The sequence below is a fragment of the Osmia lignaria genome, chromosome 11 (assembly GCF_051020975.1).
Source record: "Osmia lignaria lignaria isolate PbOS001 chromosome 11, iyOsmLign1, whole genome shotgun sequence".
NCBI lineage: Eukaryota > Metazoa > Arthropoda > Insecta > Hymenoptera > Megachilidae > Osmia > Osmia lignaria.
This window is the reverse complement of record NC_135042.1, coordinates 2,704,174-2,727,755: the sequence shown is the minus strand read 5'-3', so window position 1 is coordinate 2,727,755 and position 23,582 is coordinate 2,704,174. Positions and strand designations below refer to the sequence as shown.

The following is a 23,582-nucleotide window of genomic DNA, read 5'->3' as shown; positions in this document are numbered from 1 at the left end:
GAAACTTCCATCGTGACTGGGAGATTTTCGTGCAAATTTCATTTTTCCCTACTGTTATAGAAATCGGAAAGTGGTCGCTGTCGTATAGATCTTCTATAACTATCCACTCAAGGAGATCAGCTATACTGGGATCACAAATTGTTAAGTCTATTGCATTGAAGGAACTATTTCTGACGTTGAAGTGCGTTGGCTGCTGAGTGTTAAGGAGTATTAAGTCGTGTCTTTCAAGGATATTTTCAATTATTCTTCCGCGGGCATCGGTTGAGTCTGAGCCCCATAATGTACTATGGCACTTTGTCACCAAGAATTATGAATAGTTTGGGGAGTTCATCTATCAGCTGTGATAATTCAATAAGTTGTATATTGTAGCTGTTGGGCAGGTAGAGGTTGCATATGGTGATTTTTTTGGATGCTAGCATGACCGAACTTGCCACAGCTTCCAAACTGGTCTTCAGTTGGATTTCCTCACTATAGATGTTTTCATTTATAAGGTAGCCACTCCTCCACTTGCTGACAAACAGTTTGTTCTATTTTTGTAGTGTATTTCGAAATTTTTTATGTGTTGAAATGAAAGGTCTTTAAAATTCGTTTCTTGGATACAGATTGTCAGGTTTTTCATCTGCAGGTAGCTTGTGAAAATAAGCAAGGTGGGCATGCAGCCCATTTATGTTCCATTGGAGGATTTTATCTGACATGATTGGTATAATGTATCTTCGTCAAATAACTTGTTCTTTTGTTCCCTTTTGGTTGTTTGGTTATTCTTGGTTTGACGAATCACTTTCAGATTCAAAAGAGCTTTGGTGCTGTTGGGCGTTTGGGTTTTGGTTGTTTATTTTGTTAGCTAGTCTAGTAAAGCGGTTTTTTAGAGAACGGTCGGTTGCATGGGGGTAAAGGTCGTTTTTAATAAAACTTATAAGATCTTGGATGTTGTCTGAGAACTCTTCTACTATTTCTCTCGGGCTCGATGAGCCTTTAGTTTTTGCTAAGAGGCTTTTGAACTGGATGTAAGTTAAAAGACTATTTGGTCCATCTAGTATTGTTTTGATTGGAACTAGCATTTCATCTAATGATTTTTCATTTTTATTGGAATCGCTTTTCTTCTTTGCCCTTTTGTTTTTGGGTTTTTGGTCGTTCTGGGATCTGGGATAGGTCGGAAGATTTTCGGGCATAGTGACAATTGAGTCGGTAGAGGTAATGTCTGATCTTGTTCTTTTGATTCCCGTTGTTAGTGTCTCAAGAATTGGACTAATTGGAGGTTCCATGGTTGTGATAGAGGGTTGTGTTTGAGGGGCCGTTGTAATTTCACTTTCATTATTGATGTTGTTGGTTGTTCTTTTAGTGTTGTTTTCTGAGTCTCTAGCATCCGATCGAGGGGTCTTTTCGTTTGCTACTGGTACTTGATCTGTACAATTTATTGCTAGGTGGCCTTCTTTTTTGCAAACAAAGCATTTGAGGGAATCGGTAAATGGGTAAATGTAATATTTAGTTTCGTCGTGAACGATTTGTAGAATATTCGGTAGCTTAGATAGGTCGTCGGGATGGATATAAACCTGACGACGGAAGCTTATTATGTATGCGTAGCCTTCATCGGACAGACCTGCTCTAAGAAAAGAGACAGATAATCCTCTTCTTATGGTTAATTTGTCGAGAATGTCGTCACTCGTACGTGTTTGGTAATAAGCGGTCTGACTTCTACAGTTGTGTTGTTAATGTTTAACTGTGTGTTTTTGCTTGTAAACTCAGCGGCGACCTCCTTACTGGCGAGAAAGAGACAAATTCGTGCGTTTGATATTTTTGACGCAAAGCGTATATTGGTTGGGCCAATTATTTCTCCAACTTTGGTTATATAGTCTTTCAGTAGTATTCCTTCTTTAGATTCGATGACGATGGCCTGATCTTTTTTGGGGAACTGGCCATTTTGCGGCACGTGGAATTGCGGAACTTGGACTGTCGTAGGTAACGGGTGAAGGGTGGTTTCTGTACTCAGAAGCCATCCCGTTGTTTAAGGGAGCACCGCAGTGCAACCTTATGGAAATTTGTTATATTCACCGATTAACTTTTGATTCACTGCATACTGCGAGATCGAATAGAATCTCTGAAAGGTCGTGGTACACGTCTTCCGTTTGTATACACTTTCAGCACATTCAGAAACACGTCCGATCACGACAAGAGACAATCGGGAACTGGATTATGGCTCGTTCTTTATACAATTTTTTACAAATACCAAGCACAGATAAATTTTTTATAAATGTACACATAGTATTTTTCGACTTGTTAATATATGTATTATACGAACACCAATCTCGGTATGCTACTAACAGTGCTTGTGCAAAAGAATCAAATGCACACGTATTTTTGATTGATATACAATGTTTAAATTCAATTAATTGGTGCCCTAGTAAAATACCATTCTGCAGCATAGGTAAATGCTTACTTAATTTAGGTTTTGAATGTATATCTTTAATATCTGGACAAATAGATGAATACTTTCCTCGTTTTTTGGCTGGTTCATTTACTTTTCCTTTCCAGTTTTCAATTTTATTTAAAATTTTGCTTTGTTGTGACTCGGACGTATTATCACAATTAGTAAAATCTATATTTTCTTTATTACTATCTGTTTAAAAGTTCGAGAAATTCGGGAGTTCGAAACCGGTTCGGTAAAGGGATTGGCGGTGAGACGGGCGAAACGATGAACACGTCGTGACACGAACACAATTTTAATTGTACGAAAAGTATATACACTATTTACAATATTTACAGCGTACTGATCGTTGATCGTCACAATTCAATCGCGTCGCGATTAATCCGAGATTGAGATTGAGCTGTTTGCAAACCACGTGTTGGTGCAACACGTGGTCACCACGAAATTCTATTAATTTCGTGGATTTATAGAATTAATGAACTCGCGAGTTCGCGCTGGCCATCGGCTACTGCTACGCGTTCATCGAGAACTGAAATTTGCACGTGCGTTTCGAATGCTAAACAGAACGATAATGGCCGATCAACCGGCTTCGTCATAGCAAGAGCCGTTGGCGTCTTCCCGGTGACGTAGAGCGCGTTGATTGGTCGGCCTGACCGGCATCCAAGGTGGCTGCCGGTCGCGCTGCAGAGTGCTGCCGCGGTCCGCGTGGAGACGGTTGAAATTAATGCGTTTTCGAACACTCTCGTCTGTTGCATTATTTAGCTCTTTTATATTACTTACTGTTAGTTTATCGGCTGTTGTATTTTGATTTAAATTATTATTATCTAAAGGTATTAAAATATCTGTCGAACTATTATTTGTCTGCTGAGAATTAAAAGAAAGTAATGAACAATTTTCGAGGATTTTATCATTTTCTTCAATTTTGTTTAAGCTACAAGTGAAGGGTATTTTACTATGTTGCTTAGTTTTAGTTTTATTTAATTGTATGGCATTTAAAATTTTCATGTGTCCTGCTATTGATTCAATATGACGTAATATAAATTTGTCTACACGAATATTTTTTGTGTTTTTTAGTGTTAATTGTTTTAATTCCCTGAAATACTCCTGTACATACGATGAGCTTGGTACAACATTTGGAATCGATATCAAGGATGTCCAAAGAGGAAAATGCTTGCAAATTTGACGAAAGTTTGGAAGAATATCAGGACACCAGTTCGGGTTTAGTCTATCAGAGATAGAATCGTTAATAAATGAAGATTCATTTTCCACCTCAAGGAATTTCAAAGAATTATTTAAATTATTACTGTAACTCGTATCAGAATCTATCGTTATATTACATTTACTGTTATCATTATCGTCTATATTGTCATAGTTGACGTATGTTTTATGCGTTTTAATTAAATTAATTAATCTCTGCTGTGAAATTGAGATTGTGTTATGTTCTGTTTGGGAGATGGCTACTGTAACTATATCTTCAGAAATGGACCAGAACGAATTTATATTTTCACATGATGTTAATAAGCCAATGCAACGCACATAAAAATCTTTTATTCGTTTCGGTTTATGATAGAAACATTTCCATCGACACATCATTTTAATAAAATGAGCAATATCTATTTTAATTACGCTTTTTCGCTTGAATGCGATATTATCAGTTTGTAAATAATTAAAGCAATTATCCACGTATGTTGTTAAATCTAAATTATTAAACGCTAAAACTACGGCATTGAGTAACGCAAGAGAATAATCTATTACAATATTGGACGGAACTGGAATCAGCGCAGATCGTAGCCATTCTCTTAGCCAAAACGTTATAATATTAGCATCATGTCTTTCGAAAATCATTTGAAATAAGGGAAGAACTCCATTTTCGAATGGAATAACTGCTTGATATAAAAATATTGTTTTACTGGAACCGTCTGTTTTTTTTATTTTTCTAACGATTGACCCTGCAGCATATGCGAAGGCATCACGTCTCCAAATTCCATCACCTTGTTCTCTTCTTCTCTGATCCACGCGTAGGCACTTTTCTCTTGTAGTTCTTTTACCACACTCCTTCGTCGAGACCCCCGTAATTGCCTTCTCTTTTTATGTACAATGTCTTTCGAATCGTACGTAGAAACGTGCAATAGCAGTCCGTGTTCATCTGGTCCGTTTACATTGTACAGATTTAAATTGTTATTGCACTCCGTGCGTCTGCCTTGTATTTTTAAAAATAAACCGTTGTTATTTTCATTTCATTTAGCAGTTTTAAGACTAAAACAACATGGCAGTTTTAAATCTGACCATATATGTCGGCTTATAATATCTGTCCAACCGTCTTTGACAACAAGGTATTCACGATTTTTATAGAAAGTACATTCTGGAGCAATTTTTGTCCATTCATCTATATTAATTGTAATATTAGTCCGCAATACAGGCATAACATTATCCAAATTGTCTGTGGACCAATTTGAAAAATTGAAAATGTCACTTTCATTTTCTAAACGATTGTTTGCATTATTGGACGTATCAATATTCACGTTACACAGAACTTGTAGTTTATTTAGAATTTCAGATCTATTTTGGGATATAAATAGGTATAAATGTTTTTTGGATAATACACCATTGAAACGGCAACACGCAACATCCCACACTTTGTCTGATAAACAATGCAATTTGCCGTCATCTCTAAAAAAATTTAAGTCTTTTACAGCCTCAAAAATTTCACTATGGTTCACTTTTGGTTTTCGCGGCATTGTAAACTATTAATTATACTTTAACTTTACTTTATTATAGCTTATACCTTAACTTTAATGAATTATACTATACTATATAACTATAAAATATATACACTATAACTGTTAATTATATACTGTAACTATATAATATATACGCTAAATACGTATGTGTGTCGCAGCGTCGACTTTCTTTGCCAACGAAAAGTATGAGATCAGCACATAAGAGATCTCAATCATCACAAATAGTTACTTTCTTTTAACGAGCTACTATAGAGTTTCCGACCAACGCATAGACGATGAAATACTGTAGGTCGTAGATTTGAAGTTAATAATACTAGTTACGCAATATTTATAGTCTTTATGTGATTAATATAAAAAATATACAAAAGTGGCGAAGTTGCTCCTTCATGCTTTTTTCAAAACTCTGTACAAACGAACCCCTTGGGGTACAAACGAAACTGAAGGTGGTACAAACGAGTACAAACGTTTCTTTTTTATTTGGCGTTGAAAGAAATAAAAAATGTTAAAGTGGGGTGCTAGGCTATTTTCACCCCCTTATATCTTTTCACCCCTTAGGGTACAAACGAAAAGAAAAGTGGTACAAACGGGTACAAACGAAGAAGAATACAATGCAATTGGGAAAAATTGATTTTCTCGAAGTCGGGTGCCAGGTTCGGGTAGGTCTGTTACACGGCTCAAATTTATTTGAGATAAGCAGTATGCGTACTGACGATGAGAGTAATCTACAGGATGCCCAAAAAGGTCTGGACCAAACTTATACCACGTGTTAGCGAAGTCAAGTGGTATAAAAAAAGTTCATATTTGTGTTCGAAAATGTTTTACCGACAAATTATAAGCGTTCGAAGATTTTTATAATAAATGTTCCAAATTTTTTCCTTCTGCAAAAATGTGTATACGATTAAAAGTCAAATAGACGTTACAACGAGTGATAGAAGTTTTCAAGCTGTAGGTCAGCTTGTACAGAAACAATAACTGTTAATCAGAATTATTTGTGTCCGTTTGTGGTTCTGTATAACGAGTCTTAAGAACAACTTCCCTCGAAATATTTGAACACGGAATTCTTCAGTAAAGCATTTTTGGACATAAGTTTATACGTATCTTTTTTTATCTACTTGACCTTATTAACACGTGGTATAAGTTTAGTCTTGACGGTTTTGGACGGTCTCTATAATCCAACACACACAGTTTACTATTGTTTATTCAACCCCAGCTATCACCCCCTTAAGCGGCTTACACTCTTTCTGCGACTCCTTTTATAGGCTGATTTAAAAATAAGCTCTGATAAAGAAGAGAAAAGAAAAGGAACAAATAACTGAACTTTTAATTTTTTCTGCATTTAATTTAATCCTCCTTATGCTGGATTGGTTCATATTGTGTCTCTTAGCTAAAACTAGTATCTTTTCCCTATTTTTTAATTGCTTATCTATTTCAAGTTTTGCCTCCAATGTCGAAATTTTTCTTTCGCCAAGTTATCTTATTATTATATATCGGCTGTAAAAATGATTAAAACACCTTCGTAAATATTAAATCACAAAAATCATAACTGTAATTTTTTTGAAATCAAAAGTATACGTATATCGAAATATGGGATCGAGACACACTATTATTGGTTGCAGAAAAAAAAAACATTATTACAAACATGAAATTTAGGAATTTTCAGTTAGAGAAATTTCATAGTCAATTAATGACTGCTGGAAATTATTTGTCAAAAGATTACTACATTAAATATGTAGGAGATAAACATAGATTTATAGTTTAATATGAAATTTATTTGAAAACGATGAAATAAAACGACAAAATAAGACAGTCGCTATAGCTCTACACCACACTCGCAACACTCAAATATCTACAACTGTTTGACTGCTCGCATATCACTTTTAGTACCAAACCGAAAAACCCCTCTCAAGTGCCACACACACACACACGCACGCGCGCAGACATACACACATTCAAATGGAAATGATTGGAAATGATACCTACATTGTCACATACATAATTCTACTGTTTTTACTAAATTCCTATAAAAATTGTCCTCTATAAGGCAAGGAATACTTTCCCAGCAAATATAGGGGAACTATTTTATAGCATCCTTTTGTTTTTAACCTCTTCCATTGAGGATTGATTAACTCATGATCAATTCAAATTATTTCTTAAATAACTTCATTAAAAGTACATTTAACATAATTTAATAAATTTTAGTGTTATATTATAGGATGAAGAAGATAAATATTTACGAATAGTAAAATCAACGACGTGTTATACGTCACTTTAGTGCAAGGGATTAATTAGTCAGCTGATTAATTAGAAATCGTTAACTGATCACAGAACTGGAACATTAACATCGCTGTTCCAGAACGGCAACATCATTGATCCATGACATGAATACCATTCATTTGGAACATGAACATCGGTACTTTGTATAGAATGTACTCTCTAATACACATCAGTATCTGTGCGTCCTTTGGCTTCTGATGAGGCTTGCTGCATTGCTTGTAAAGCGTCAGAAATATTCCCCTCTTGGACACGATTTACACTTGGAAACTTCATATAGAAGTATGCAAACTGAGTTATGAAAGCCTCAAAATGGAAACTGCAGTGTTTTGAGGCAGAAATATTTTATTCTTTTTCGATGTTCTTAATTCCTTAATGTTAATTTCTAAAAAAATTCATCGTTTTATATTAAGAAAAATTCTTTAATTAAAGCTGTTTTTCTTAATTACTTGTATTATAAGTAAGGATAGCGGAATATTGTGGGAATAGATAAAATTTGTGAAAAGTAATAATACTATCTAGCGAAGTTTTCAATTATTAGGTCTGCAATTTATGAGATACCCGGTTAGCTGGGAATCTCATGAGATAGCTCATAACAGTTAACATTAAAGTTTTAGTCATCGCGTTATCAGTTTTAGAAGAGGTTTCCTCTTTCATTGTAAAATACCAATTATTCATGAAATCTAAATAGAGTAGAATAGTGTGCCAGCGATAATCTGCTGCCGCGTCCTTGTGTTAGTTTAGCCCTTTCTACTTACTCGGATGTCGCCGTACAGGCGACATTATACATTTTACCCTTGCGCTCGTATGCCGCCATATAGTTGCCATCCTATGTTTTATTATTATACATATATTCACATTAGTATTTCATTCTAGGGACCCTTGTTACAATGCTTTCTTTTAATTTCTCCTTAAATGTGTGTGTATATATAAAATAAAATAAATAAATAAAAAAAACATAAAAGATATAAATACAAGTGCAAAGGGTTAGTCTAATAAGTTAGTTTTAAGATAGCGAATGAGAATGAAAAGGGTAAATGAATATGACGCGTGGGCGGCGGTTCAGCATAGTGACCATGCTTGAGGGGGGGATACGAAACCCAAAGAATTGTTTTGAGGAAATAAACGGTTCCCGAGATATTTGTTTTCCATTTCTGATGTAGTCGTTTTAATGCACTAAAAGTTTATATTGGGTCTCGCATCGAAGATCTCAACTATCTCATGTATGTCATGAGATACCTGGTTACCCAGATAATTTTGTCCACCGAGTGTTACGTTAGTTACTTTGCGGGTGTTAATTGTGATATATAGCTATAATAATAATAAGAAGAAGATGAAGAAGAAAGTGTTTATACTGTTATTTTGTTAGTGTATCACAAAACTTCTATATCTATGTGAATTTTAGAATATTTATTTAACGTTTCGACTTTTTCTCGCTTCATAATAGATCTTTTTTATATAAATAAACCAGTTTTTATGTTAAATTCATTTTCAACATACACAGAATATACGATAATTATAACATAATTAAAAATTATAAAAAAAGTTATCATAATTTCGAGGGGGTCGATCCCGGGAAAACATTAAGGACATTGACGAATGATGTATTAAATTTCAAAGTATACATTGACATTTACTGTTCAACCCCTTGGGCATTAATATCTCTTAAAGTTACATAGAAAATTGTTGAGGAATGCAGTGTCGCCACCTATAATACCGACCCAAATGAGGCCCTCCCGACGCGAGGACCAGAACGTTCATGAACTTAATTACGTTACATGTCTTTCTTTCTGTATAACGTTACACCCTTTTTACTTATGGTATTAGTAAAGTATTAATAAGTGCAGAATACAAGCGTGTTAATAATGCTCTTACCCAAACCCTAACAATAATGTTAAATAGTAATGTTAAATTTTAAATAATTATATTATATTTTTCACCGTTAATTGTTACAACGTTCACATATTGTAACGAGCACAGTATAGAGTTATTAGAGCAGACTGTAGTCACTTAAAAATAACATTAGTTGTTAACCCTTCAACAGTGGTGTCTGAGTCAATTGTAACTCAAACTTACAAAATATATACAAAAGTATTAATCTAAAATTATATGTATAATTTTTTAATGAAAAAATTTCATATATTGGAGAAATAATTTTAACGGAGCAATGTAAAATTGAGAAAATGGAAATAATATGAAATATAAGGTTAAATTAAAATTTGAGCTCTCTATGGTCTGCTGTTCGATCGATTAAATTGAAATCGAACAGTTGACGTTCTTTTATTATGGAAGCAATACACTGATAGAATCTGTCGTTACATCCTTTCTGTTTATTTGTATTTGGCATGGAATCCATTACACAATAGAATTGATCAGTCGTAGGTTTTCAGTTGATGGAATACTTACTATGTTCTGCGTTCGACCGATGTTTTATGGTATCCTTCTCGTGACACCATGAATTTCACTCAAGGGAACAAAGCCCTGACGAAATTAAATAATTATCCTATAATCATAATGAAATGCTCGACAATGTGGTACATTCATTGTTTCATTAACTGAGCTGACGTAGGAAAATAATTATTTCGCGTGAGAAATTAGCAATAAAAGGCAGTAAAATAGAATGGATTAGGCATTGTTATCTTTTTTCCTTTCGTATGTTCTAGTTTTTTTTCGTCAGATTCCCCAACTAGACAAGAACGTTGAGTAAATTGTTTATTCCATTAAATTTAGTAACAGATTTACATTATTAAGAGACTGGTAGCATGTATTTATTTTAAATTCGTTGCTTCTTTTGTAAATTATATCTGAATATTTATACGTTATCTAGGTATTGTGTGAGAGTTCTAAATTGCATTAATTTGTGTACACAGTAATAGTAAGTTGTGTCATGTAAATGATAGTATTACCTTTATATCTATAAATATTTAAAATTTTTTAAATTATTTTATTTATCATTTGCTGTATCATCTTATTTGATTTGCTTTATTATCTTACTAGCTGCGTTACCCGGCTCTGCCCGAGAATTTTAATCAACTATTATTATCCCTACTTCCTTATTCCTGTCCCTATCCCTACTAATATATAAAAGTGAAATTGTCTGATCGTTTGTTCCTCTTCACGTTTAAATGGCTAAACGGATTTTAATGAAAGGGTATAACAGGATAAGATGGTCAAAAGTGCCCTTGAACCGATTTTATTCAGCAATGTGCCATTTTATAGCTTATAATAAAAAACCATTGTACACCAAGTTTGTACACTTATTTTTATGTATACTTCATGATAATATATTTTAAAAATATTTTTGATTAAAAGTATTCTTGTGTAATTAATAATTAAAAAAAAAATGATTTTATGAAAAAAAAAATTAGACATTCATGAGGCGCGAACCTGCGACAAAAAATTTTCCAACGGTTCCACGGTCGGACCTTAACCAATCAGCCACCGACAACGTTGAAAAACTGTTGAATATTTTAGGAGATACGGTGCGTAATTTTCAGTTATTTACAATAACTTCACTCTTTCCATTCAGATCTTGGTCCATCCAGTGCAAAAATGTTAGAAATCACATAGTGCACTAAGTGTGTAAAGGAAATGTAAAAGTTGAAAGTATTTCTCATGTTATCGCACGAAATATGTCGAAAATATTGGTTTTTGATTTTTTTAAACACGGCGCACCCGACTGAAAAATCGGGAAAAAATTGAGGACAGCAGTCATGCTAATATCTAACTACTGTGAAAGTGAAAATCTAGTGTCTCGAAAGTTTCTACCCGAAATCTCAATTTTTCGACTTTTTTCCGCGTTTTTGATTTTTCACGCCTAGGATTTGTAACCAAAAAATCTGAAAAAATTCACAATCATAAAGAAACATAGCTAGAATATTCTAGAATTTTTTCAGATTTTTTGAATGCCATTAAATAGGAAAAATATGGCAAAAACCACTTTTTCTTTCTCACCCTGTAACTATCCTCCCGGTTGAGATACAGGGTTGAAACTTGGTGTACAATGGTTTTTTATTATAAGCTATAAAATGGTGTATTGCTGAATAAAATCGGCTCAAGGGCACTTTTGACCATCTTATCCTGCTATACCCTTTGCACTATTGGACAGCTTATTCTTTCAAGATGGACATACTTTCTTATTCCTATTCCTACTTCCCTGTCCCTATCCCTACTAATATATAAAAGTGAAAGTGTCTGATAATTCTAAATCTAATTTAAATATAATTCTAAATCTAATTTAAATATAATCTTAAATCTAATTTTAAATGTAATTTAAATATAATCTGAAATCTAAACTATAGGGGAAGGGGGAGACAAATTAAACGATTTTTATTCTGAACACTATTCTTTACCCAATCCAAACTATGTCCGCCTGGATCACGAATTCTCGCGTATTTATACAGATTGAAGCCCGTGAAACCCGCCGCGATTTATGTAGCCAATTAATAGGAAGGTGACGGTCATAGGTGGAGAGAGAGTCATATTTCGGTAGACTAACAGCAGTGACGTTTGGAGAGAGTTCGACGGCGTTCTCGCAACGTCCCCAACAATTAAACAGCACTTTCGTAAATTTGCCAACAGTTCATTTTAAATTGAATGTTAAAAATGGAAAAAAAATCAGCCAAAACACACTTTAATACAAACAGAAATACTACTAAATGCAAGGCGCATTTTTTTTTTTAATAACAAATATTTCTTTGTCATCTAATACGACGTGAATAAGAAAACGAATGCCAAAGAAAAACAAAAAACTGATAAATGTATATTATGGGTGTAGTATATGTACTGATGGGATCTAGGTTGCAATGCCGAGTATTACCAAACCAATTCTTTAATGCTTCTTTGTTAGTCAAAAACATAACAAATCACAATATGACATAGCCTATGTCCATCCTAAAAGAATAAACCGTCCAACAATGCAAATTTCATTAAAATCTATTTAGCCGTTTAAACGTGAAGGAAGGACAAACAATCAGCATTTTCACTTTTATATATTAGTAAGGATAAGGATAAGGTTAAGGATAAGGATAAGGATAAGGATAAGGATAAGGATAAGGATAAGGAAAAGGAAGTAAGGATAAGGATAAGGATAAGGAAAAGGAAGTAAGGATAAGGATTTAATCTTGTACGGCTAATAATATATATAATAATTTATAAACGAGTTATATTAATACTCATTACTTTATTTAAAATTTATTTACTTATTTTGTTTATTTCTTTTTTGTATCTACAGGACAAGTATCTCATACAATAGTTTGAAATATTCTACGAATCGATGTTTTCGATATGGTATAGTAAGCAATTGTTACAAGCAATCAATTTCTGCAAAATAAATATCCAGTTCCATAACAAACAAAAAAATAAAAAATAAAAGTTACTGTGGAAAATTCAAAGCTTAGAAAAAATAAAACATGATCCTGATCAGTAAATAAACAAAAAAGTAATGTAATAAAGTATCTAGTAACCTATTACACTTATTTCATACTTGAAGTTTTGATTTTATCAAAGTATATTTTTTTACTTTTTGTTTTTACATTACATAACTTGCTACAGCTGTTACGAGAGGTTTATGTTCTTTACCGCCAGACCACATATTTAAAACAATTAACTTTGTTGATCTAATGGATGCATTACTACGAGAATAAAATGTCTTTGTAACTGGAACAAAACTTTGTAACTGGAACAAAATACGGAAACACATTGCTTCGTTAAATTTTATTTTAAGGAACATAAGTAAAATTATCGATTTCTTTGTTTGCCGTTTAATAGTTTTCGACGCGTTGAATTCAAAAGTACAGGTCTAAGCCTCAGGAATTCAGGAATTTAAAAGTAATGCGTATGTAAAGTTTAGTGTTTTTAGCATATTTAATAAGTTACTGTGGCACCATATTGACTTCTACACATGATTCGTCAAATGAATAGAATCGCTACCTGTAAACAAAATAACTCAACATTTATGTGCTTTGAATATGTTAAGTTAGGCTGAGTCAATTTTTTTTATAAGCATTTTGATGTTTTTGTTTCCGCGGGACAAATCAGAATATACATTAGATAGGAATCGATACTTCGTCAAACTAATTTGAAATGTATCCTAGAAACGTTTAGATTTACATACGTATAACTTTTAAACCGCTACATTCTTAAAGTTTTAAGACCTATTTTTGTCGATTCAACACAACAAAAGGTATTAAATGGCAAACAAGAAAGGGAATAATTTTATGTCTCGCAAAGTTTAATTATTGCTTCTTCTAATAGCTGTTGTTTAAAAAATTTTAATATGAAATAAGATTTATAATTCCTAAATGTTTCAAAAGTGCAATATCTTCGCAGCATATTATTTTATGAAACAGATTTGCAATTTAGTATAACGAAAGATTAAAGAATAATATCTGTTTGAATTATTCAAGACGATTTTGCATTAACAAGAAATTTTCAAGTGTGTAACTTCATCGCGTAGTTCCTGCAAGGATACAGATATTATTAGTACAGAAAATAAGCATTTAGTTTTTGGTTAACGGACATTCCTTGTACTTATTTCTACGGATAAGCGTCAAATTGACACGTGAACGAAACAGCACATTTTCTTTTAAAAACGACTTATTTTAATTAAAAACAACATATTATGCATTATTAACTTATACTTGAAACTATGTAATATTATATACATATATACATATATAAAATTTATAATATTTAACGGTAAGACGTAGGGTAATAACATAAACAGTTTCGCTGCGACAACGACCTCAGATCTGACAATGAGATATTGGGTTTAAAGCATCTCCGCTGCATTGTTTATGTTTACTTTTGACGTTTACTTTCTATGAACTTTTTGATTACATTTGGATTTATTACTGAGATAATGCTTTCATGAGAGGTGCTGATTTACTAGTATTATTATCATAATTTACGATCGCGTCAAATTGACGTATCCGTAGAGATAGGTCGGGAGAGTTCCCCTAGTACCGGACGGCACCTATGCGGCTGTGTGGGTGAAAATGTGTTAAGAAAATAATCTGTTTTCCGCAGCGTATAAATGGGACTCTTCTAATCATTACACACATTTTCACGCACACAACCGTCTTTGCTGCAGGGGCCACCTCCGTCAAGTAAGCGATGACAGAAATTGAATGTCGACTTCTACATTCTATTGTGGCGGCACTTCCTTTTGGGTAATCTAGCGAGAGGATCACCCTGTAGTATCGGACATCAGCTGTATCTGGATAAGCTAAGGTGTGGCAGAGTTGTTTCAACCGTCAAAACAAAGGAGAGGATAAAACAAACGTTTGACGATTGAGGCAGTTTTGTCACATTTCAGTTCTTTTAGATATAGCTAATATCCGATACTCTAGGTGCCGTCCGGTACTAGGGGAACTCCCCCTATGCACCACATAGATTTTCGAAATTAGAAGGCTTAGGAGAGAATGAACTTGAATGTATATTTGTCTCGTTAGGTTTTCCTTGTGAAGTTCGAAATGCGTCTAAACTGCGCATCCCGTAAACGTAGTGTAAATAAATTGATTGGTACATGTTGACAAATGTTCGGTTATAATTTACCGAATCAACAGTTCTTAGAGAGAGTTTCGTAAAATGTATTATGTTATACTGCATTATATGCTAAGAACATTTCTGTGGGAAAGTACGAAAGATTCTAGGAAGGTTGTAGGAAAGTACTAATTAAGATGTCTTCAACAATGAAGGTAATTACCAAGATCGTAAATATGATTTGTCGTGGCAACTATAGCACTTTTCCAGCAGAAATTTTGTTCTTAATTACTATTTTTAGATTTGAATATCTTCTAATGTTTTCTTCAAATTTAAAATGCTATAAATATGTAAAATAAGAATATTAGTAGCAATAACGATTATTTTTGAAATCGAGACTACCATGACTTCTGAAAAATAAATCCTCAACTGAGATACAGAAAAAGCCCCAAATTCATTTGTATAGGTACCTAATACATCTGGTGGTATCAATTTATATTCGGAAATTCTGTGGTTCAGTGTAGAAAAAACTTTGCACTGCTATTTCCCTGTGGAATGAGGAATTCTGAAAAAAAAAATAAATAAAGAAAAAAACAGGATATAAATCTGGATAACATTTTTTTGATGGAATTAGTGTCTTCAATAAGACCAAAGTTAAGATTTCTGAGGCCCCAGGGCTATTAAATGTCCGAGGTCCCCTTGATTGATAACCTAAGTTCAAAAATTTATTTTAAATACAATTAAATAACATTTATTCATAAAGAAAGGGACAACAGTAAAAGAAATACCATTCTATATATTTTGATATACATTCTATATATAGTAATCGGAAGGTTTTTAATGGAATCACCTAAAAAGTTGGACCCCAAAAGCTATGCACCCCATAATAACCTGCCCTTAATTTAGCTCTGTTAATCGGCGTCAGAGACATAATCTAACAGTTCCCGCTTTCATCAATTACATAAATAGATATCAAAATTGGTTTGATTTATTAGCTATTAAGATTTAAAAAAACGAGATATTCCACCCGCATACGACAAAAAGTTATAGACACGATGTTATTATCAGCCCATAATTTGGAATACCTTAAAATAATTTTAGTAGTTGCGAAGAACAGAAAAACCACCTTTCGTATTCAGATGCAAATTTTAATACGTTTGCATATGTATTCCGTACTGTAGTTGATGAATTTGATTTTTGTTTCACAAATTAAATTTATTAAAACAAAATATTACTATTTTTCACCCCTCAAGTACACACGTCCTAATAGTTCTTCGCTGTCCATATGGGAGACAAATAAGTTCTACGTGATTTAACTTGAATTAAGGTTGTCCTACAAACGCCAAATTTTATCGGAATAATAATACTGACAATTCTAGATATTAAAGAACACTGTTCGAGCTTTTGGAAGAAGAAAGTCCATTCTTAAGGAAAATTTTCTGTTATTTGTGGATTTTCCAGAGTATGTTTATTCTGTAAAGGAAAATTCGAGAATTTTACTATAACGCAAAAGATAGAAGAACTAAGCATTTACAGGTTAATTGGTTTGGGGAGATTTTCATTACAATAAAATATAAACAACAGGTTCTATCAAGCGTTGAAAATATTTATTATCGGTAGTGTACGTACGGTTCAACGTAAAACGATTTCAGTATTGTTTTCTATCCTCAATTTTATATTTTCGTGAAGTACATCATACAATGTGCTATCTGGTACCAACAAAATAAAATCATAGGGAAAACGCTTTGATCATACAATACGTTCCACACATTGAAACTGAAAACAATTTAACAATTTATTTAACAAAAGCGGTTCGTTTGTGGTACATGCCTGCCTTTCAACCTTTCATCTACTCGTTAAATAAAATACAGCTGACTCTGAATTTACACAGTAGCTTACAAAAATTTCGTGTAAATCAGAGTTTCTGTATCAAACCGTGTATCAAATTAAAAATTTTTATTTGTTTATTATTAATGTTGTGTCATTTGCTGAAGTAAGGTTATGAACAACATTTTTTCTCTATGTTGAATACTGATTACGTTTGTATAACATTTATCAGTTAAAAAGAAAAAAATGCAATAGGCAAGAAAAATGGCAATTGTTTTTGATGTTGTAGATGAAGGCTTAGAATCGCGATCCCCTACACAGTGGGGTCCGGGGCTAAAGTCCTTCCTCTTGCAATTAGACTGCTCCTTAATCCGATACTGGATGCACTGACGATCAATGTAGTAACATTCAGCCGCGGATCAATGGGGCGTATAAGGGGAGCTACAGCCACGGGCCTCATTTTTCTAGGATCCGTCTTTTAATCCTGCCATTTATTATATCAAAAAATTCCAAAGTTTGGAATCCACTATAATTTTGCACATTTTAGGCTCACTAAAATGAAAATACAAATTGCACAATAAATCCTCATAAATTTTAATTTTTCTATCAAGTTTATTAACCCAGGAAAGTCCCTCAAAGGTTGCATAGTTCCAGGCTCTAGAATTGTTGATTCGATCCTGACTTGATTATCTTTCATTGGAACAAATTCTCGGACATCAGCGTGTAAAAACAATCGTTTTGATCCTAATGTAATAGAATTCATTATCCCAATAGTTTTGTTTGAGCCATGCAACAAATTACATTAGAAACAATGATTGACATACAGATTGTTTTATAATCGAATTAGTGATCATTTCTGAATTAAACGTGCTTTGTACTTTATCCAGTGTTGAATGTGCTTTCGTGACATAAATCAAAACTTGGTTGGCAAGTTCCAGTTTCTATTTCTGGTTATGGCTGCCCTCTGTTCTGTTCATTTCGTTTCCACCTACCTAATGCTAGTAACCACAAATGTGTAGCTTGCTACATACAGTGAATAGAAGTAGCAAGAATATACAGCAGGTGGATGTTGAATGTCAGCAGTTTATTCTATTGTGCTGTCTCGTATCTCTCTCTCAATTTCTGTATAAAGTAATCTTTTGAACAAACGACAGTGTATCAAGTAGTAATTACTTCTACACTTGGGTAAATTTCTTGTATTTTTATGGGATGAATCTTTGCTGATGTAAGATACTGCTTGTTGAGGATAATCCTAGCGGAAGTTTACTATAGCTGATCTTCATATAACATAATTATATGCGAACAGTTTTCATAGAATGCATTCTCAAAATTGGGGGAATTTTTGGTGTAATGTGACATTTTAAACGTAATTAACACGGAATTTCTACAAACATTCAACATATAAATCAATGCAGGTGCATACCATATAACTTTTGTAAATAAACTTTTTTTATATCTTGACCAATAGCGGAGATAATTAACACGTTAAATATTGTAAGATATACTTTCTAATTTAAATTATCAGCGCTGTGATATAAAATGATTAAATTATTTTATATACATGTTCAAATCTTGTGTTTTACATTCCTAATTATATGACATATCATAGTTGTGTTCATGTCTAATAATTTGTAATGTAATTCTGAATTCTGAACCCTTATATTTCATGCATTTTATTTCTGAGTATACAAAATTTGTTTTTTTTTGTTACAGGTATGTCAAATATTATTCCACTACCAAAAAGATACCATCGATTGATCCAACAGTAAGAACAGAGATGGTAATTATTAATTTTTAAAACATGTATATCATATTCTTAACTTGTGAAAGATCCAAAATTGTGATCTTTATCATAATACATTCATAATAGAATTAATATTTCAACTAATGTTTCTGGTTATAAATAATAATTATAAGTGATCGAAAAATCTTTTATATTCCCGATTAATCATTGCCGATACCAACATTTACATACTCTAAACACTAATATACTTCCGTTTTCCGTTATTACTCATTTTTATTATCTGTATTGGAACAAATTTTAAACGTTTATAATAATTCTAGTACTATAAATAAGTATTTACTATTCGTTGCCATGTACTTTTATTTAATTTAATAGAAAGTACTAATTGAAGACATATTTTCGATTCCTAAAAATTAATGGGTTGATAAAATGATCTTTCATTACATAACACGTGTTCGCCTTTTTTTTCTTGAACGTTTATCAATGTGCTACCAGTACAAAAAAAAAAATCTTTACGTCTAGTGTCTCTATTTAAGACACTAAGTTTCCCATTCTAATTAAAAACAATTCTACACTTCCGCCATTTTTAAGAACGTCGAAAAAAGGAAGTAGAATCATTTTCTTCGTGTTCCCTTTAGTTGTCCTTTTTCTTTCAGCGCAACAGTAAACATTGTTTTGATCTGGATGTGGAGGATTGATTTGATCAAATACAATACAATACTTCATACTATTATAAACAACCGACAGTGCCGACTTTAGCAATATTGGCGCCCTGGGCAAGATTATCGTGGCCCCCATTAAAATATATGTATATAGGTAAAAAACGCGTCAAGGAAGATGTAGATATATGTAATATTACATATGAAATGTAGATAGGGAGAAGAGACAATGAGAAAATATCGGTATATTCGCATACTAGGGACACAGGCCCGTGGAGCGCCCTCTACAGATCTAGCGCCGTGGACGATTGCCCCCCCCGCCCCCCGCCAGCACTAGCAACCGAAATACAATTATTTCTCTCATCAATAACCGTTACGAGCAATTGAAATATACAGTATTGATCCGTAATAAGCAACAGTTTTCTGACTCGAAATAAGCAAATCTCTATCCCCACCTTTTCGTTTAATGTCGTCCGCAAAGTGAGAGGTCCGAGAAATGAGTGAGAGGTCCATGAAAGCGCGAAGCCGATGTTTAGGGTAATAAATTTCACGCTCCACTGAGCAGTGACATCGGTTAGTAGAAGAAGGATGGAATATATATAATGCTTTCTCAGTCTGGTATATTTGCTTCGAAATAAAGCATAGTGCGAGAATGAGAGGGCATGCTATATTCTATCCTTGTTCAAAAAATAACATCCTTGCTCGGCCGATCACTTTATGATTTGCCGCTACTTCGGATCTCTCACTTGTTTCTCGTGTTCTCTATCGTCCCGTTTCGAGAACAAAGTCGAGCCGAATAGCCTACCTGATCCGTAATAAGCAACAGGCCAGACCCGAGCGTGTTGCTTATTACGAGGCAATCCTGTAGTTTCCTCGTTGATAAGTGTTATAAATGACAGAAATAGAATTTCCTTTATTAATTCCATTATTCCTTAAGTCTGAAGGGGTGGTTTCAATACTACTCGCTAACATCAGTAACTATTATGTCCACATCACTGCCAATGGTGGACAGTTTCAGAGTATCCCGGGAGAAGTGATCCGTATCCGTGAGCTTCTACTCAATACCGATAGTGTGGTGTATAAAATTTGTCCACATCTCCGATGTTACTCCTTCAATTGCTTCCGTCAACTATTGTTTCACGTGTGGCATATTATACCAAGTGTTCGTGGATTTTACGTAACTCTTTACTGATGCCCACGCAAGTTCGCAGTAGTACGGGGGCAGGCGTAAAACTGTTTTATTATGCTCTCTGGCATACTCATCGACCACGTATTTTTCTTCCGTTTGCGCTGAGCGTGCCATTTGGAGTAATGTGCTCCTGATATAAGTATCAGGCACCTGATGGCCTTTTGATACAAGCTATTCCTTTAACTGTTGTTTGAGTTTTTAAAAATGTCTTTTCCGTAAATATTGTTTTTCTTCTAAAAGGAATCCACTTGCAAAGCTTCAGCCACATCAGTGTGACAGGTTTTCGCAAATGCAATCTAATATTTTACACACATATTTATTTGCACGTATATAAAGCTTACTTCTTACCTTTCCTATTGAATTTCTTGCAACTGCTGTTGTTCGATCCGACCGCCGCGGCGCGCCGGTCGTGGATCGAGTGCCGGATCCGCCCAGCGCTGAGCGCGCCAACAAGAGTAGATGCCCGTGGAGTCGCCGACTCCTCGGGAGGACGAGGAGGTGGAGATAAAAGGGCGCCAAATAAGGCACAAAATGCACGTCGAACAAGAGTACTTTAATGTTAAATTGTACCGAAGTACTGATCGCACTGGTTGTCAGTCAGTTAAAGACTTGTACCGTAGACAGTACAGTTGAACGGGACGCGCAATGCGTCGTGAAAGCAGGTACAGTAGTCCAGAACGCACACGACAGCGAATTTTTTGCCGCGCTCTCTGATTGGTCGCAATGATGCTAGATTTTATGATCCTAGACAAAGGAAAAGGCTCGCTAGCTACGTGAATCATCTATAATCAGCTTTACTGTAGGCGATTGATGGATGACGCGTTTGGCCTAGCCAAACGCGAGCGCGACACGAAAAGTTTCGAATTTTTGTTGATTACGCGAGCCGACCTCCGCGGTAGTTGTCGGAATCGTCGGAATCGACGTTATCGACAATCTTGAACAACTGCTAACGATCGCGAAGTGTTCTTCCATTTCTTATAAATAAATAAATAAATCTAAATATAACAATTTAATTCAAAGAAATTAATCTAAAATATAGTACAATAATAATAAATACTATATTATGATATAAATTATGAGATACAAAATACAAACGAAACAGTTTAAACTAATAAAGTAATATAAAATATAATAAAGTTTGTAATATTATCCAAATAAATGGATAATTGATTGATAATTTATTGGTTTTCTCTTGCGAGCACAAAGGTGTCAATAGCTTTGTGCCACGTTTCAATTATCAATTTCGTAATAGCCTTTTGTCGCAAAGTAAACAAATATTTTCTAATTTTACTTCTGTTGCCTTTCCTGAATTTTATTTTTCCCTTTACAAAAATAATCTACAGTAATGAAGTGGGATATGTTTCAATGCAGGCGTTCGCATTATACGTGTTTCTGGTAAGTCGACTGTTATGTAAAGTGGTATTTTTGTATTCAATTTGCTTATAGCGCCCGCATTTGTGAATGATGTGTCGGTTGATGTTTCCGTCATCGATTGGTCAATATTCGTGGGGAACAGCATTTAACCTCGGAATACTAACATCACTGTTTAATACGCCATTAACAATACATGAAACTGACGTTTAAACTAGTTCTATTTTTTTTTTTTTTTAAGTTAGTGAAATTAAAACAATATGTTATCATTCTTTTTTTGTAGCTGCACAAATATTAAAAAGAGTCCATATGATCGTAGATGGGATCTCATTTCATTTTTCCGTGAAACTATAAGTAACCTAGAGATATTTTGTAAATTTACATTCTAAGTAATCCTATGGATTTTTTATTGTTCTTAATATTTTGGAATATTGATCAAGTACTTAGATACTTCAGTGTAAAATTTGCATTTTTATATTAGTACGCAATATGCTGTGGCTCGTGTATAAAAATGAGAATGTCTTTAATGTTTGCGCTTTCATGGACCTCTCACTCATTTCTCGTACCTCTCACTTTGCGGGCGACTTCAAACAAAGAAGAGGGGATAGCGAGTTGCTTATTTCGAAGCAGAGACCACTTGCTTATTTCGAAGCAATACTGTATATATATATATATATATTTGAATTAAACAGCAATTTGTCTATATTTTTATGACATCGTGTATTCTTTAGACTTTTAATAGTTTCTTGATGTAAAAGGAAATATCATCTTTCAGCCAACGGCCATACGACTTAGGATTATACAGGTTCTCGTCCGATCACCGCAGTCAAGCTAAGTTCGGCGCGGATAGTACTTGGATGGGTGACCGCTTGGGAACTCCGCGTGCTGCTGGCATTCTGTTTTTTTTTCTCGAATTAAAATTTTGGCAACTCTATCCAATAAAATTCTCTTCCATTTCATAACAAATATTTCAATTACACAAATGTTTGTATATATCGATACCTTCATTCTGTTGTAATACGACGTATCAGTATTTGAAAGAAAACTTGGGTTTTGAATTTTCATGAAGAATTACATGTACATTACAATCCTCAGAACTGCAGTAGTTATACGAATTCAAGTTATTTGATTGAGCATAAGAAGTGTCGATTTTTCACCAAGACTTTCACCAAGTGCCTCAAGCATCTTACACTTCTAAAGGGATCAGGATCCCGGGCGACGTCCCTCTTAGTTTTAAAACCATACTGTTTCCAAGGTAATCCAGGGGAAGAACCCCAGTTATCAAGGTCGTAAGTAGGAATATCGTTTAGGAGAATAGGATTCACACGCGTTGGTAGTTTAAAGGCGCGGAATGCATCTACTATCACCTGATCTAATAACGGATCACTAATGCGTGGCACGCTGAAGCCGTCAAACTTCCAGACATCATTCCTGATGTCGGCGACGGTAACAGGACTCCTGACAGGTCCTCCAGCATGCTTGGCAGCTCACTCTGGGCAGTAGAATGATTTAGTGTGGCTAAAATGCCGTTGAGAAAATGCGTTGTATACACAACGAACGTTATCATACTGAAAAATCAATTACGATCAACATGTCTGAAGAATATATCAAGTACAATACAGAGGGTGAGACAGAAGACAAGGTTTTCACAAGTAGTTTGGAGTGCGTGCTCATGTAATCCCAAGGAAAACCAGGTCATAGATCATCTGTTCAGGACCGAAGCAATCGCTTTCCAACAGTTTTTGCCTCACCGCCCATGTCCTAAACCCATCAAAGCCATGACCGAAAAATCAGGTATCTCATTTAACAGGTCGTTGGCTTCATTGACATATTTCTTATAACGCGTAACTTTCCCTTCTAAAAGTAATTCCAT

At 34.1% G+C, this 23,582-nt stretch overlaps 1 protein-coding gene and 1 pseudogene across 3 annotated transcripts in view; both read left to right on the top strand.

Annotated features, from left to right (window-relative positions):
- Invadolysin (leishmanolysin-like peptidase, invadolysin) overlaps positions 1-23,582 on the top strand; it is a 1,079,802-nt gene that overhangs the window by 185,366 nt on the left and 870,854 nt on the right. The window lies entirely within an intron of this gene.
- LOC117610579 (5S ribosomal RNA) lies at positions 22,484-22,603 on the top strand (annotated as a pseudogene).